Source organism: Camelus ferus, chromosome 3 (genome assembly GCF_009834535.1).
Source record: "Camelus ferus isolate YT-003-E chromosome 3, BCGSAC_Cfer_1.0, whole genome shotgun sequence".
In the NCBI taxonomy this organism is placed as follows: Eukaryota; Metazoa; Chordata; class Mammalia; order Artiodactyla; family Camelidae; genus Camelus; species Camelus ferus.
Window position 1 is genome coordinate 73,103,870 of NC_045698.1, and position 16,824 is coordinate 73,120,693.

At 35.0% G+C, this 16,824-nt stretch overlaps 1 long non-coding RNA gene across 1 annotated transcript in view; it reads left to right on the forward strand.

Annotated features, from left to right (window-relative positions):
• LOC116662644 overlaps positions 1–16,824 on the forward strand; it is a 167,929-nt gene that overhangs the window by 40,032 nt on the left and 111,073 nt on the right. Inside the window, exon 3 of the long non-coding RNA XR_004318623.1 lies at positions 13,992–14,076. This is a non-coding gene — a long non-coding RNA (uncharacterized LOC116662644). The remainder of the gene's footprint in view (positions 1–13,991; positions 14,077–16,824) is intronic.

A 16,824-nucleotide genomic window follows, 5' to 3' on the forward strand; every position in this document is an offset into this window, starting at 1 on the left:
GAGTAGTTCCTTTGCCATTTCATTTTACTTAACTTTTACTGTCTCTGTTAATTTAGGAGAAATAGTTATCTACTATGGGCTTGAAGAGATATATTTATGTTGGAGTGTCCCTGTGTAGACTCTGTGTTTTTAATACAAGGACTGGTTTCAGTATGGATGCCAGTGTGCTGGCCATTATCTGTTTGTTAGAGGTTGTGTTTGGTGTTGTAATATCTAGAGTCTGTGCTGAATGTGAGGTGAAGCTTCCTCTCTGGTCCATGGTTGCCACTGCCCTGTTAATGGTGGGGTCTGCTCCTCAGTTTTTGGAGTAGAAGCCCTGAGAATTTGGTTCAGTCAGGCTCCATTGCCTTTCAGTGCATATCCCATCCCAAAAGGGGTGATTGCTCAAGCAAGCAAGGCCTGTATGGTCACAGAGGATCTATGCACCTTCTGGGCAAGCATACATGGTTTCACTCAGAAGCAGCCGAAGATCATGTCCTTTTCTTTATTATATTTGTCCTAGATCTAGTGCAAGACTGTGGTGTGAAGTAGACTGGCTAGGAGTCAGCTTTGTGGCTACAGGAAGTGAGGTGGCTGCATTGCCACCTGAGATCTGGGCTGCCTCTATGGTAGGCTTCTCCAGGGTCCTGCCTGCTCCAGATCTAGTACTAGACTGTGATGTAGAATGGGTGGAGCCAGGGTGCTTTGCTGGTAGATGAACCACTGCTTATTCCCAAATGTGTTGTCATTGGCCATCACTGCCTTACTCAGACTACACCCTAGGCTCTCCAGGCCGTCTCTGTGTAGCTCAATCAAGTTCTCTCCCAGGGTCTGTCTGTCCAAGATTCTGTGGTGCCACCCCGCATACACACTGACGACTTCTGCTGGAGCTACGCATGCTGCACATATGCTAACAGTGGCCTCCCATGACTCCACCCGGCTCACACACCAGCTACCTCAATGCGTCTCTGTGGCTAAACTGATTCTCTGCCTAGATCCCACACCAGGCTGTGGTGTGGGTTTAGTAGGACTGGGATGTTTGCCCTTACAGATTGGGAAGTGTGGTAAGGCGGTAGTCAACAGTGCAAGGGTCTCTTCATCATAATCATCAGCAAGTGAGCAGGTGCACACTCATGGTGAGTAGTATCTAGGCTTCTCAGCCCTTTTACCTGTCTCAGAGCATTTCCCAGCAAGCAAAGGGGCCTGTCTCTACCCATGCAGGGCCCCAGGACTGGCATGTCCAGATTATGGCTTGACCTGCTCACTCGCCAAGGTGAAGGTCCACTCGTGAGGACCTTCTCTTCCTTACAGATCTCTCCCAGGAGCACAGGTCCCAACCTGATGCCTTTTTTTTTTTTTTCTATCCTACCCATTTACACAGAGATCTTCCTTGCATCTTTGGTTGTATAGGAGTTCTGCCAGTTTCCAATTCGTTTTCCATGAGAATTATTCCACATGTATGTCTTTTTTAATGTTTTTCCGGGGCTGGAGATGAGCTCCTGTCCTCCTACTGAGCCAGCTTGATCCAGCACCCATGATAATTATTATCTTTAAATAGATTTATTTGTTATTGTTTAACCAAGTGGTTTTCAAAAGCTGGCTGACAAGTTTAAACACATTATTTTCATCTTCTACTTCTGTGATTATTTTACTTCTTTGATTTGTTTGTGTATAGATTAGTCTGTTAGATTCCTGATATTTAATCACCCTTGTATTCCTGGAATAAACTGTGTGTCATGTAAGTGCATTATTATTTTTTCATATTGTTGAATTCTTTACCAGTATTTAATTTGGACTATTTGTATGTCTATTTTAAGTGGGATTACAGTATTTGTTCAGGAGACATAGACTGACTGAACTTGAGCAATAGAGATGAGACATATTGAAATAGCTATATTCCCAGAGTTCCCTTCAGTGGTTAAAATAGTAAATAATCTTATCTATAATCATTCCATTATATAATATTTGAACTAAATTACTTAAAAAATGGTAATAAGTGTATTTCCTTCTTGTCTTTTCTGCTTAGTAAAATTCTTTCAAGACAGGTTCATCAGCCTTCGCCTTTCATTTCCTCCAGAATTCATTACTCATTTTTCAGTATACCCATGACATCTGGTGTACACATCAATTGCTATGCATTTTCATGTTATTATTATTGACTATGCACATATCTGTTTTTGAAGAAGAAAGTATCAGCACGCTTACTGCAGAACTAGGAGGTATCCAAGAAATTAAGTTAGTTAGTTGCATTTGCTCTCAGAGAAGGATTTCTTTTAATCTAGTTTTGAAAAATATTTTCTTTTGAAAAGTTTGTATTTTAGCTTTCAAAAATTTTATCTGTAGCACTATGAAGTCATATCTGAAGTAGGGAAAGTAGCGTTTTCCAAAAGGAAAGAAAACTGTAAATGTTATCACAATCAAATAATAATAATAATAATAATAATAATAATAATAATAATAATAATAATAATAATAATAATAATAATAATAATAATAGAAAAAGAAGAACACAAGCAACAATAACAACAGAAAGAATAAGAAAAAGAAGCAGCAGTAGTAATAGAGATTGTTACTTGATTTTTTACTTCAATTTAGAGCAATGGGCTGGTTTGAACCATGAAACCTGGCTTTTTAAAATAGAAGATACACTAAATCGCCACCTTGAATGTATGATTGAAACTGTTTTTCCAGGAATGATGATCTCATATCCTCAATTTTATCACTACTTGTATGTATACATAAAACAGTTGGCTGATGCCAGGGCCTACATGATAGCTGTAGGAAAGGGTTTCTCTCTGATAAACTTAGAGCCATGAAAAATGGGGTTCACATCTGATTTTCACATTACCAGCAATGTGAGAAAGTTACTTAACCGTCTGAATTTCAGTTTCCCTAAATATAAAACAAGATTAATAATTAACCCACCTTACACAGTTCTTTTAAGGATTAAATGTAGTAGTCAAAGTATCTGACATATTAGTATGTTACCATTGTTTTTACTGTCTCAGTTTTATGATATTAATTAACCAGTCTTCTGTATAAGTAAAAACCAATATGTAGTGTCAATAACTGATTTGGAAATAATTCCTGAATGGTGAAAAAAGCAAGGTAAATTACTGAACCAGAGCGCTTAAAACAATAGTAATCTGTTAAATTGAATTTTGATGACAAGAACAAAGAGATTTTGCTTATTATCAAAGCAAACTTCAGTAGAAAATAAATTTGGATATATTATCTGTAATTAGATTATCTAGAATCATAGATATATCTTTAACTTTCACAGTCTTTATATAAATTAAAAAATATCTTTTGCTTCTGTAACCATGTTTGAATGTGAAAATCTCAATCAGCTATTAGATATAGCAACAAAAAATTTCAGATGAAATATTTTCTAATCTGGTAAATATTTTTTTGCCTAGACACATAGACACTCCCTCACTTGCTTCCTCTCAAAGATGAGTTTCTCTACATTCTCATGAAGCTGAATGATTTTTTAAAAACATAAATAATTGAGAATATGAAGAAAGTATTTTACAATTGTCCGACTCATTTATCCATCGATAATCAAGAAGAATAATTTAAGCCTTGGAAAACCATTCACTTCTATTTATTAAGTACCTACTTCATTTAAGAATTGAAATATGGTGCAGAGAGTATATAAAATACATCTTTGGTACACTCTCCTCAATCTTTTGCCAGGATTATTTGATTTCTATATTGCTTAAAGGAATGATTTTCAAATTTTTTACATATACTTTTGTAAGATATGTAAATTTTTATAGCTGATTACAGGTATATTTTTAAAGTAATACGAATGTGTGTGTGTGTTTTTAAGGATGAAATAAAATAAGTATGAATAGGACTAACATTTTCCTATATATCAAATGTCTCACCTTCCCTTCTGAGCCCAGGAAGCCAGGGGCCTACATAAGGGAAAGAGACTAAATGACCCCTTGATGTCTTTTCTGGCCCAAGAGTTCTGGTTCTCTCTCTGTGCTTTTAAGAAAGTTTTCCACAATTGTTTTAAGATGTCACCTCCCAGTGATACAGTTTCATATTCTGTCCAGATTTTATAAATCAGGTGCAGCATATAAGCCAATACTGTTGTATGCTAGCAAATGTAGTAAGTTATTACCTAAAAGTAAATATAAACACATCAGAATCATAAAAATTATTCTAGCATTTCTTAAAATATTTCACATCAAATATTAAATAAAGAAATTACACAAGGAAAAGAATATGAAAATGAACAAACGTACATATATGTATGACTGAAACATTATGCTGTATACCAGAAATTGATACAACAGTGTAAACTGACTATGCTTCAATAAAATAAATAAAATAAAATAAAATAAAACTTTTTTAAAGATTTAAAAAAGAGAAATCATACAAACTGAAACCCATTGTTAATTCCTAAATCTAAGAGTGCATTAGTTTTCTGAATCCATTTAAACATGTTCATCTCTACATTCAAGATAAGTTGAATAATGTTTTTAAAGTTAGAAGATCCTGAATAGCATTGAACAAATTATAGCACAGTATTATTTACAGTATCTAAAGCTGACTATATTAAACATCAAAATCAAGACCATGAATCGAGGTTTTTTGTTTTTGGGTTTTTTTGCTTGTTTATGTCATCCCCGCTGGCTCAACCAGATAACAAGATGTCAGTGATTTGCAGTGCAAAAGTTTATCTTCATAAGCAAGCAAAAGGGTTTTAGTTTAAACGCCTCATTGTCTTTAAATGAGAGCTTAAGAAATAGAGCAAAATCTTTGGATTAAAGCTAAATAAGATTTTTGTGGATTTGTAGTGCCCCATATTCATAGATTCAGTATGTATTATCATTAAGACAGAAGTGAAATTTCTCTAACTTGGAATATTCCCTATTAATTCTTCGAAATAAGAATACTTCCAGTCAGATTAAAACAGTTCAGAATAATTCCTGGAATCCTATCTTAAGTGATTCTAGCTCATTAAGATCAAAAGTGATTGTTAATCAGACAGAGAGGGCTCCCAGAGTAAATCTTTTTAGTGATTTGATAGAAAATTGCTGACCAATGAGAGAATCAAAATTGTTTCTTTCATATGTAATTTCTGAAAAGATAAAAACCAAAAGAGAAAAGCAGCTATGTGTTATCACAGAAAATCTTCCATTTCTGGGACTTGAAGAAGGAGCTATAGTCCGCAAGTGGGTGCTCCAGGAAAATTATTTCTCCAACAGACTCAACACATCTTGCAATGGATTCACACTGTCTTGGCAAGCAAATGGATTAGCTTTGATGGTGTTGCCAATAAAGCCACAGTCTTTTGTTGCTGCGCAAACACATTTCTCTCTTTCTTTATATGGCCTCCAGCAAACTACACATGTTACTTTTGTTTGAGTAACTTGGAAAAGGAAATATGAAACTACTTTTTAGAGAAAACCATTGAAACTCGTTTGCTGACAGCATCAGAGTCACTAGCTTCAGAAATATCACCATAAAGCTTTCTCTGATCAAATGGAAGTACTCAGAGTGGGGGAAAACCCATCTTAAATCCAACCAGGAAAATTCCTGCAAACCTTCGTTCATAAACTTGATTTTTATAAGCCATCTGTTTTCCAAATAGATCGTATTCTTGGCTTTAACCATCCTTCTTCATGCTTCTTCCAACAATGTTTTCCATTATTTATCTACAAGATTAATAAAGATCTCTAAAATGAGAGCACTAATTCATCTCAGGCTCTTTAAATTGCTTTTGTCTCTTAAAGACGATTTTTTAAAATTTAAATTTGAAAATTTCCACTGTCTTTCTTAGGCATTTCTTGACATTCAATTCAGCTTACTTTAGTTAATACCATAGCTTGCTTGTTTGATGGCTTGTTTGTTTCTTGCAGTGTAAACATTTTCTTTATATTTTAGAATACTTTTTTACCTAATACTACTCTCTCTTTTTACCTAATGCTACTCTCATAATCTCAAAATAAGATAGTAAATGAACAATTTACAGGATGTAGAAAATATTTTTCTGCTATTTCAATCAAAATAGCAGTTGTGATGCTCTTTTATTTATAAAATGGATTTAATTAAAATTTTAACATGCTGTAATTTTTAAATTTTCCTTTAAAAAATGTAAGATTGATCCAAAGGACTTCAGAAAAAAAAAATCAACTCTTTGGTTTCAGTGTTGATAGGAATTAAAAAACAAATTTTAAAAGTATTTTCTTTTTGGATGTTCAGCATATCCAGTCATAAGGGAAATACAAATCAAAACCACAATGAGATACCACGTCACACCCGTTAAGATGGCTGTTACCAAAAACGGAGTAAGTAACCAACATTGGCAAGATTTTGAGAAATTGGAATCTTTGTGCATTGCTGGTAGAGCTGTAAAATGGTACAGCCTCTGTGGAAAACAGTGTGGCAGTTCTTCAGAAAATTAAACAGAATTATCATATAATACAGCAATTCCACTTCTAGGTATATACGTAAAATTAATGAAAGCAGGAACTCAAACAGATGTTTGCACCAATGTTCATAGCAACATTATTCATAATAGCCAAATGGTAGAAACAACCGACGTCTACTGATAGATGAATGGATTTTTAAAATGTGGTATATACATGCAGTTGAATATTATTCACCCTTAAAAAAGAAATGAAATCCTGACATATGCTACAACATGGGAGAACCTTGAAGATATTATTTTAAGTGAAATAAGCTAGACATAAAAGGACAAATATTGTATGATTCCACTTATTTGAGGTACCTAGAGTAGTCAGATTCATAGAAGCAGAAAGTAGAATGGTGGTTACCAAGACCTTGGGAAATTAGGGATTAGGGGAGTTGTTTAATGGATACAGAGTTTCATTTTGGAAAAAGGAAAAAGTTCCAGAGGTGAATGGTGGTAATGATTACACAACAGTGTGAATGTACTTAATGCCAATGACCTGTACACATAAAAGTGGTTAAAATGGTAAATTTTGTTACGTGTATTTTACTACAGTAAGAATTATTTTCTTTTCAAAAAATAATGTTTATTAATGGAGATTAAGTTAAATAAAAGCAAATATTAGTATTGTTTTGAAATTATTTTTCAGGAAGTTAATTAACTTCATGATCTAGGATCTTAAAATTCTAATTCTCTATTCTGGGTTTAAAAGCATCGATGGAGGGCCTGGGGGTATAGCTCAGTGATAGAGCATGTGCTTGGCATGTACGAGGTCCTGGGTTCAATCCTCAGTGCTTCAATTAAGGGAAAACAAAAAAAAGCGTCAATGGATATTTTGGACCTAATAAATATGAACTTTACTTAGAGCCTGTGCCAAGGAAGCCATCTATAAAAGTCCTTAATGAGTTAGGTATTCCAAAGACAGATTCAGGAAGCCTGATACCAGAACCCCCTTTAAGATTTGGCAGAATTATATTCAAGGATAGATAAATAATATGCTCATCTTCATGTCTAGGAAAAGTCTAGGGAATATTCCGAGAGTCTTTTGTAGGGTTTCAGATGAGAACTAAACTTCTGTTATCCAAGGAAATAAACGTCCACTGACCCATACTATTGTAGAAACTTCTCATGACTGTGTTATGTAGCCTGCACTGTTTGAAGAGCATTTACGTGATTGGTCTGGATCACATGACTCAGACACTGAAGCATTATGTCTAGTTTATTAACTTCTCCTGACCACTTTTGGTTCTTTCTTTTCCTTTTATGGCCATTGTTTGTTTTTGTTTTTGTTTTGCTTTGACTTGTTTTGCTTTAGTCAGGGAAGAAGTTATGATACTATGATGTTAAGTTGGTTTTAAAAGGATTTCATAGTAATAAATTCTGCCACTTCAAACCATGTTTAAAATGTGTTTAGGTGTTCAGAAGTTTTCAGCTATTTGCAATGAATTGATGGTCAAGCCACAAAAATAAACATAAGTTATTTTAAAATTACAAAATGTTCTAGGGTATGTTTTGGTTGTGTTGTTAGTTATAAGTTGCTGCTGTTATTATAGGCAAGAGATTCATTTTTACTACCATTAACTATCCCTTACATTTACTGCATAAGAAAATAAAAGGGAAATACTACTTTTCCTCACTTCATCTGCTTAGAATGTAAGCAGCAACAAAACTGAACATTTATATTATGTACATTCCAAAGAAAAGTACAATAAAAAGTTGGTTGCTAGTAATGAAGGGAAGGGACATATCATGTGGAGACCGTTTCATTGCTTTCAGCAGTGTGGACTTGCCTGGAGGAGCACGCGTGTGCACGCTTGCACGCATACACACACCCATACACCCTTCTTAATCACCGTCACTTGGAGCACTATACTTTTATATTAAGAAAACCAATCTTGACTTCTGACAATGTTTGAAGTTTCAGTGAATCTAGACAGTCATTGTTTCCAGTATTTTGTTTTAACATATTCATGGAGGTTCATTTAAATACTCAAACAGAAAAAATCTAGTTTTATAGATTTAAATAAACTAAATTGCCTGATTATTTTTTATTTATCTGAATAATGTATTTTCAAAATTTATTTTTTCACTCTGTAATAACTATGTGAATTTAGGTTTCCTGATAAGTAGAAACAAGAATGCCGTAATTTTTATGTTAACTTGGTATTTTCAAAGACTGTCTGTTCTACAATTTAACCTGTAGGTGTTTAATGTCATTAGAGCCATTCCAGGCAGTTGTCTCTTTATTCCACTTGTAACTTTGGAAATGATCCTGTTTCTTTGGCCTGTGAAAGGTGTTCTGAGTGTCTCTTGGGTCAAAACGCTCTCTTCAGGGAGATATTCTCACAGCTTGTTCTTGGGGAACTCCTCCCAAGGATAAGAGAGCTTCAAATGTTTTGCCCTATTAGTAACTTCAGGCCAATCTCACTAGCTACACTTCATGTAGTTTTGCTCTCTCTAATACTGATTGTTCGAGGCTTTTGTTTGGGGAGCAAGGAAATCCATTGTTTTGAAGGTCCCCTATATGGTCGGGTTGGGGCATGATCTCAATTCAGTTGATTTTCACTGTCGGTGTCAATTTACTCATATGTTGTGCAGCCACTACCCCATTGGACAGCCAGGTTTTCTGTAGGTTCATTATTTTACTGTGTCTTCCATCATTTAACGGAATTTAGAGAAAGAAGAGAGGAGATACTAAGCCATTTTAAATAAGAGCCTATATCAGTCAGGGTCCAGGCAAGAAAGAGATGGCATAATCAACAGGCTTGTTGAGGACAGTGATTGACAGTCATGAGCATTCACCCACCGCAAGGTGTGGTTAAACATGTCAGGGCTAGCAAGAGTAGGAGCTGCCACCTCCCAGGCTGAAAGGGGCAAAGGAGAGAGGAGCCGAAGGTGAGACAGCCATGAGCCTTGAAGGTTGTTAAGGCTCCTTTCACAGAGGAACCCACCGAGCTAGCAGCATTCCAACAGGGAGGAAGCAGAGAAATAAACCCACTGACATTGTTTTCCTTACTCCTTCCAGTCTGCAGTGGGTGCCTCCCCTTAGACAAATCTGCCTGGAAGCCAGAGGGTACAGGAGCCAGCAATTTGTATCATTCATAGAGGTCAGCCTCCTGGGGCACAGAGAAGAAGGGTGAAGGAGAGTAGAGAGTGGATATGAATTATCTAGTCTTTGGAGCTTCTGTCTTATCCTCCCAATTCATTTTTAATATTTTTATCAGTGAGTGTGTCTGTGAGTATATGTGTGTCTCTGCACTGTGCATGTGTATAAAAACTGGAAAGTTGAGGAAGAGGCACAGAACAAACATGTATAACAATAAAAATGTACAAAGCCCTTGGTATGTACAAGGTACTATTTGAAGCATTTTTAATGTGCCAAGTCAGTTATTCCTCACAGTAATTCCATGAGATAGGTGCTGTTATAATTCCCATTTTCCAGATGAGGAAACTGAAGTGTAGAGAGTTGAAGGAACTTGCTCAGTCAAACAAATAGTAAGTGGAATAGCTGGTACTTGCCGCTTATTGGGACCAATCAGTGGAGTCAGATAGTTGTGTGTATGTGTCTGGCCACATGCATTTCATCAGAGACAATGACATGTACATCTCTCTTTTTTCATTAGAAACTCAAATGTTTTCCAAACACTCATGCCTAACCTGCCCTGTTTCACTCATTTGCATTACTTGCCTGTCCTCTGTAGCAATGTGAATTTGGGACTAGAAGACCTGATCTGATGACAGGGTGGACTGAATAAACCCTATATGTATTGTTTCTCTATTGCTAAGTCTTTTGCTAGATATAACTTGGTGGTTATAGATCCCCTTCCCTCAGCAAGTAACTCAATTGCAACCATTCTTTGTTGCCAGTTTTAAACAAGATATGTCCTTAAAAGATAGCTTCCATTATTCTCTAGGTTCCTGAAATCAAGTTTCTTAGTTTTTCAGTCAATTCAGGGGCACCTCAAGACAACCTGACAACTGAGTCTTTTCAGGGACTTTTGCCCATACCAAGAAGCAACCTCTTCTGAAGGAACCAGCTGGATAGCAGGCACATTTTCTGTGTAGAAGAAACAGAATCTATAAACTGGTCCCACAATTTAAAAAAGAGGTTTCCTTAGTATGTTTCTAAAAACAATACAGGAATTGCTCTTTCAGACATACGCAGTTTATAGCCCTGAATGTAGCCAAAACGAAGAGAATTAGAAAATGTTTTAACCAAATAGCCTCTTCTGTCAATTCCTGAAGGACCTGCAAAGCAAAGTATTATTTTCAGTTTTATATTAGGAATACGGATAGCTTTATATTCCCATGTTATACTTAAGCCAAAGAAATAAAATACTCTCCTATTGTTCAGTCTAGTTTGGTCCCATTCCTTCCCTTAATTTTGTGTGGTATGTTTTGTTTAGCCTTTAATATGGACTCTGGGGAGCTAAGCGGTGGGTGGTGCTTGGTTTTATTCTGTATACAGTATTATTGGGCATTATTAAAAATGTTTTATTATTTTCACATGGAGTAGTAAAAAAAATCCTTTAAAATTAAATCAAACACAGGGCAGAATTGAAAATAACAAATAATTCAATTTTTCGTGGGAAATTAATTCCCACTGAAAAATAACTTATGTCTGTATTGTCATCTGTCTCAGCCATGATGTAAAGCAACTGCCATGGAACTAGGTTGGTTATGTGGTAAAGAAATTGAGATAATGGCTGAGGGAGGTAAGACAATGATATTAGAATCATAGATCTTGATGACTAATACTACAAAGATGTCTGCCTAATACTGTTGCTTTTCCTGTTGTGACTCTTGAAAAATTTTAGATGTATTCTTAAACTTATCAAAAAGGAAACTTTTACCAATATACAATCAATTTTAAGTGTTCACCCGTTCCAGTTTAAACTATGTATTCTCTCTCATTGTAGCCTATCATTACAGATACTTACTGAAAGCAATTGGTAGCACAATCATAAGAAAACTATCTCTCATCAGGCTCCTACAAATGCACATAGGAAATCAATTTCTGTATTCACAGGAGAGGAAAACACAGAATTCCCAACTGGGAAACTTTCCTGCTGCGTCTTTACCTCATATTTCTCAAGAGCTGTGTAAATATTAAAAGGATAAATTTATTTTATAAACAATCTAAACATCAACCCAATGAGACATATTCACCTCAAGGTAATAAGGAAATCAATTTGGATCCCTTTGAGAGGAAATTAAAAACAGTTAAATAACAAAGAACAAACTTACACGTTTGGGAGAAATGTTTTTTGAGATTAAGTTTGGGAGTTGCAGTGGTGGTAGTATTTGACTGGGGGAAGAAGAACAGAAATAAATGTAGCAAGACTTAAAAAGTTCTCTTCTTTTTTTAATGTTGAGGGATATGGTTTTTAACCTATGATTCCTTTGTTTGTGCACCCGTCTGTGTAACATTGTGCCTCGAGGGTAATTGCAAAAGCACGGGTATTGATTTGTTCCCTTTAAAAGAAAGGATGACGTTCTTTCTTGCATTTAGTCAAAAAGAGAAGGGAGATTATTGTAGATGTATTCTATTCTGCTCTAACATTTTTTAATTAAGCTACTTTCCCTTTTATGGTCACAGTACTTAGATTAATCAAGATTGAAACAGCTGCAGCGAAGAATCTATGGGTTCTTTATTCCAGCATAGAAAAATAAACCTCCAAAAATAGGAGACTACAAAACATTTCTTTTACAAAAAATCCTTCCGTAATTACTCTCAATAGTTAAACATTTTTTTCAACCTTTTTGTCTATAAACCTTGATGTTATATTTCTACCTTTAATAATAATTTCAGTTACTCATTTGCAAGTATATCTCCTCAGATTCACATAATTCTTCATCCCTATTTGACTTATTACCGTCTGCTTCTTCCACTAAAGATAGACCGTGTTTAATGACAATATTATGTAAAATACCACCCAGCAGGAATTTTTTGCCTGCTTTATGAGGGCAGAGAAATAATGTTTCACCAGATTTGCCTAGACATCCAAACCTCAATTTTAGGATAATATCCAGTGTTACTGCTATAGCCATTCTGGTAAAAAATTTGATACTTTTTTATAATTTTTCAGTGGCAGAGACATTCAAAGTCAAACCAAAAAGAGGCGGCTATCCTGCAAACAAACAATCTGAAGCCTGTAATTGTGTTTTAAGGGAAAAAATTAAAGTTATAAATAGCATTTTATAGAATTACTCAAAAGCCAAATTCTTTCAATTTATAAAAAGCCATGCATTTCTGAAGCAGATTGTCTTAAGATGAATGAATCATGACATGATCCTGGGTACTTAGCTATGACATCTGTTAGGTGGTAAATTGCATTGCACGCCACATGCATAATGAAGGAGAGAACAGTTTTTAGTTCCTAGAGTGTTCCTCATGTGAAGATGTACAAATAGAGGTAGCAAAACTTAGGCCAGCTGGAAGAGCTGCGATGCTGGAGACTGCCTATGACTTACAGTAGAGCTAGGTGTCTCTTAAAAAATGCATAAGCTGATGAGGTCTCCCGGGAAATGTATTTATAAACTGCACAATGTTCCAGATGATAGCAAACCAATGCATTTTGTTGAAGAGTCAGTGTAAAAACACCACTCATTTGATAAGTATTACTTTGTTAATGCATTAAATATTTTACTCTTCATAGTGAGACACGTAGAAAATGTTTCAGAAGTCAGAATAAAAATAACAAGTATGCACCTGAATATAAGAATAAATTAATTAACACAACAAATTACTTTGAAGAATAAAAGACTAGCTTTGAAGTTTCTAAGTGAGCAAATACTATTTCCTAATTAATTAGATAGCAATTGAGAGACCTGATGCTGGGTCAGGAGATAACCCACCATATTCCACTACTTCACAAGCTAAATATAAACTTTAAGCTTACTAAAAGAGCGTGTAAACGTGCCTTACATATATAATATATATGTGTACAAATGTGTGTATCTGTTCCTGGCATACATGTAAATATACATGTACATTTACACTTAGGTTATTGATTAATCTCTATTATTACTTGTGATTCAGGTCTGACAGTTCATTTTAAAATGCTAAGACTTAGATCCTGAAGTTGGGTGCAGAAAAGTCCTGTCTTTGGAATGCACATCTACTCCTACTTTGAGTTGCCCTCAAGGGAAACTTTGCTGTCAGGCACACTGTTCATTCACATTCCCGAGTTTTAATTCTGCTAACTCAGTGGTCATAAGGTAGAACAAATTTAAAGACTTCAGTGTATCCTGGTAATTTGAAAAGTTTAAAGGATATGGAAATCACTTAGTGGGAATTTTTAGTATCAATTTTCTTTTCAACTACTCTACAGTGGGCAACTTATTTAATGCCTCAATTTTCTTTCTCTACTCCCTTTGCTGGGGCACAGTACTTGGTCTACTTGCCCTGGTGATAGATTCTCTGCAAATTCAAAGCACTGAGCAAGATTTATACTCTCAGAAACTTAAAATGGATGCACTAACAGGTTCATGTTGGAGAGGGGGCATCACTGCCTGTTGCTAAAGTTGGCACTGACCACATTACAGATACAATACAGAATTTATCTTTCTCATATAGGACAGAGGGGAGTGCTTTGAAGACTGGGAAACTCTGAAAATTCTTTAGGAGGCAGAATTAATGACCCAGAGACTGCTTCTTTCAGGTATGTAATTCTTCTCTCAAGAAAGATTTGAATTCCTATCATATGGAATTTCAGGAAAAGCCTCAGAATCCAGAGGTTAAAATGTATATATTTCCCTAAAGCCAAGAAGAAAGAGTCAGAATGAATTTTTATAATACAGAACAAAAATATTTTTCATTTCATGAAATTACAGTTCCACCATAAAGTTGTATATTCCAACTAAAGTGCATTTCAAATATATAAAAGTGTATACTTAGGAAGTACATAAAGACCCACCAGCCAAATATAACCACTATAAATATTTTGATGTATTTCCTTTCATTTAATCTATCATTGAGTGTTTCTCTCTAAAGCTCTAATCATAATGTCTAATCAGATTGGATCTCGTGTTTTTTTCACTTATATGCTAATCATGTCCTTATTATTACTTGTTCCTCTTAAGCAATGATAAATTCTGTGTAATAATCGATTATATAGGTATACTCAAAGGTATCTATTTCCTAATCATTGAATATTTAGGTAGAATAAGTTTTTGCTTTCATAAATACCTCAACTATTAATAATTTAAATGATTAAATATTTATTTCATATATACATTATTTTCTCAGGAGGGAGAAAATAATTTATATGTGAATCAGAACATAGTATCTGTAAGTGCGGTCTTTAGCACTATATTGCTCTCTAAAATTACTACTAACAATTTATGAAAATGTCCATTTCATGTCATCCTTGGAGCCACTTCGTTTTCTCAGTATCTTTTTAAGTGTTGTAGTTGATTAAATGTAGTACATCATTTTAATATGTGTTTATTTGGTTTCTCGTGAAATTGAGCATTATTATTCCAAATAGGTGTTTATGGTTCTAATTTCTCTTTAATATAGTTTTTCATGCTTTGTTCCGTTTTCTTAAGTCTTAATGTTGGTTTGTTTAGTTTAATAATATTATTTTGACATAGTAATATATTTGATTTGATATTTGTTGCAACCAATATTAACTTTTACTTTTTATGTCTTCTTGTATGCTTTTCTAAAGTACTGAGAGATTCAGTTATTTTATGCAGAAATACTCTTTTACTAAAATTTAGCAATTTTTTCAACCTTTTGGAGGTTTTGGAAGTTATTTTCTCTTAAGGTTATAGTTAAATATTCATTCTTAGATTGGTTGTTTTTAATTGCTGGTACTGCTGTTGTGGTGATGTTGGTGGATGTTCAGTGCTTTGATGATTTTATTTTTAATATTTAACACTTCCATTCATTTGAAATTGCTTTAGGTGATAAAGTGTGAATATATAAATTTATTTTTGTCCAAAAAGCTAGTCAGTTATCACAAGCACATTATGCAATTAAATTCTAAATGTTTATGTTACTGGGAGGAGGGGAAAAAACATACCTGGGTTCTTAGTCACCTGAAAAAAATGAATTTCTAAGAGAGACAGAAAGCATGATATAAACAGAAGATTTTATTAGTAAAGTAAAAAGGTAGTAAAACATAGTACACCCCCAAGAATTGGGGGCAGGACAACCCAAGAGAGGAAAAATGGTACCACTTCTTTGTTTATATCCTGGCTTAGAGGTGTTTTCGTGATTGATTGATTAATTGATGGCTCAGGTTCTTTGACTACTCAGGCTAGTGACAGCACACCTTCCTTGTGCTCAGGCACGCCCATCTCTTTTACGCATGTTTTTACGCATGATGCACACAGAGAAACCTACAGGTGGGGGCTCAAACTGCAATGTTAATTACATTGTAATGAGCATTGGGACAACTTAAGCCTGGTCCTTCTCTCTACAATGCAGCAGCAGTGTTCGATTCTAGCCGGCTTCTTCGCTTGCCCTCATTTAGAGAAAGTGAAAGTTTTTGGAGCCCCTTATCCTGAGCGCAAGTGTACTGTTATTGTCTGGGCTGCTCCTTCCCCCTTCCTCTCCCCTTGCCCGGTGCTCATTTCTATCTAACTGTCTAACACTTATATCGAAGTTTGGCTTATATTTATAACAGTAACAATTTTTAGAATGAAGTGGTTACCACATCAAAAGTAAACTTCTGCCTTGATTTGGTCATTTATGGAACCAGAAGCCATAATTACACAAATGTCCCAGGGCCTTGTGACTATGGAAGAACTCCCCTTCCTCCCATCGCCAATCAGAACTTTATACTCTGTAACCTGTGTCAGGTACTGTTTTGACTTTACAGAAATGAATCAGTTGAGACTGTGATCACTCAACTTGTGAATACCTTTTTACAAAACTTCACAAACTGAGAGGGCTGCCTTGCTGTAAAGCATTTTGATAATGTCTGTCAAACTTAAAACTGCAAATATTTTTAACCAGAAATTCATCTGTTGGGATATGTCCTACAGAAATACACCTACTGATGTAGAGGTATATTGGGTTTTTTTGGCTATCCTTTTTCCTAGAAAAACAAAATCAGAAGTGTAATAAGTGTGCATTTATATTAGTTATAATCATTTTTTCCTCATTAAAAATTTATTGGAAAAAAAAAAAACCTGGAACGCTGTTAGCAATGGGAAATAATCTAAACAGGAACAAACTGAGTGTCAGTCAGTGGGGAACTGTTCTGAATTTTGCAACACTACAAGACTCTGCAGCTAGAAGAGAGTGAGGTGGAGCAGGATATGGTATCATGGAAAGGTCTCCAAGGAATGTAAATAACTAATTTAAAAATACAAACAGCTGGAGATCGAGTATAGTACAATCTCTTTACATACAAGGTGATATATATGTTCATGTGTCTATCTGTGCCTTAATAGAA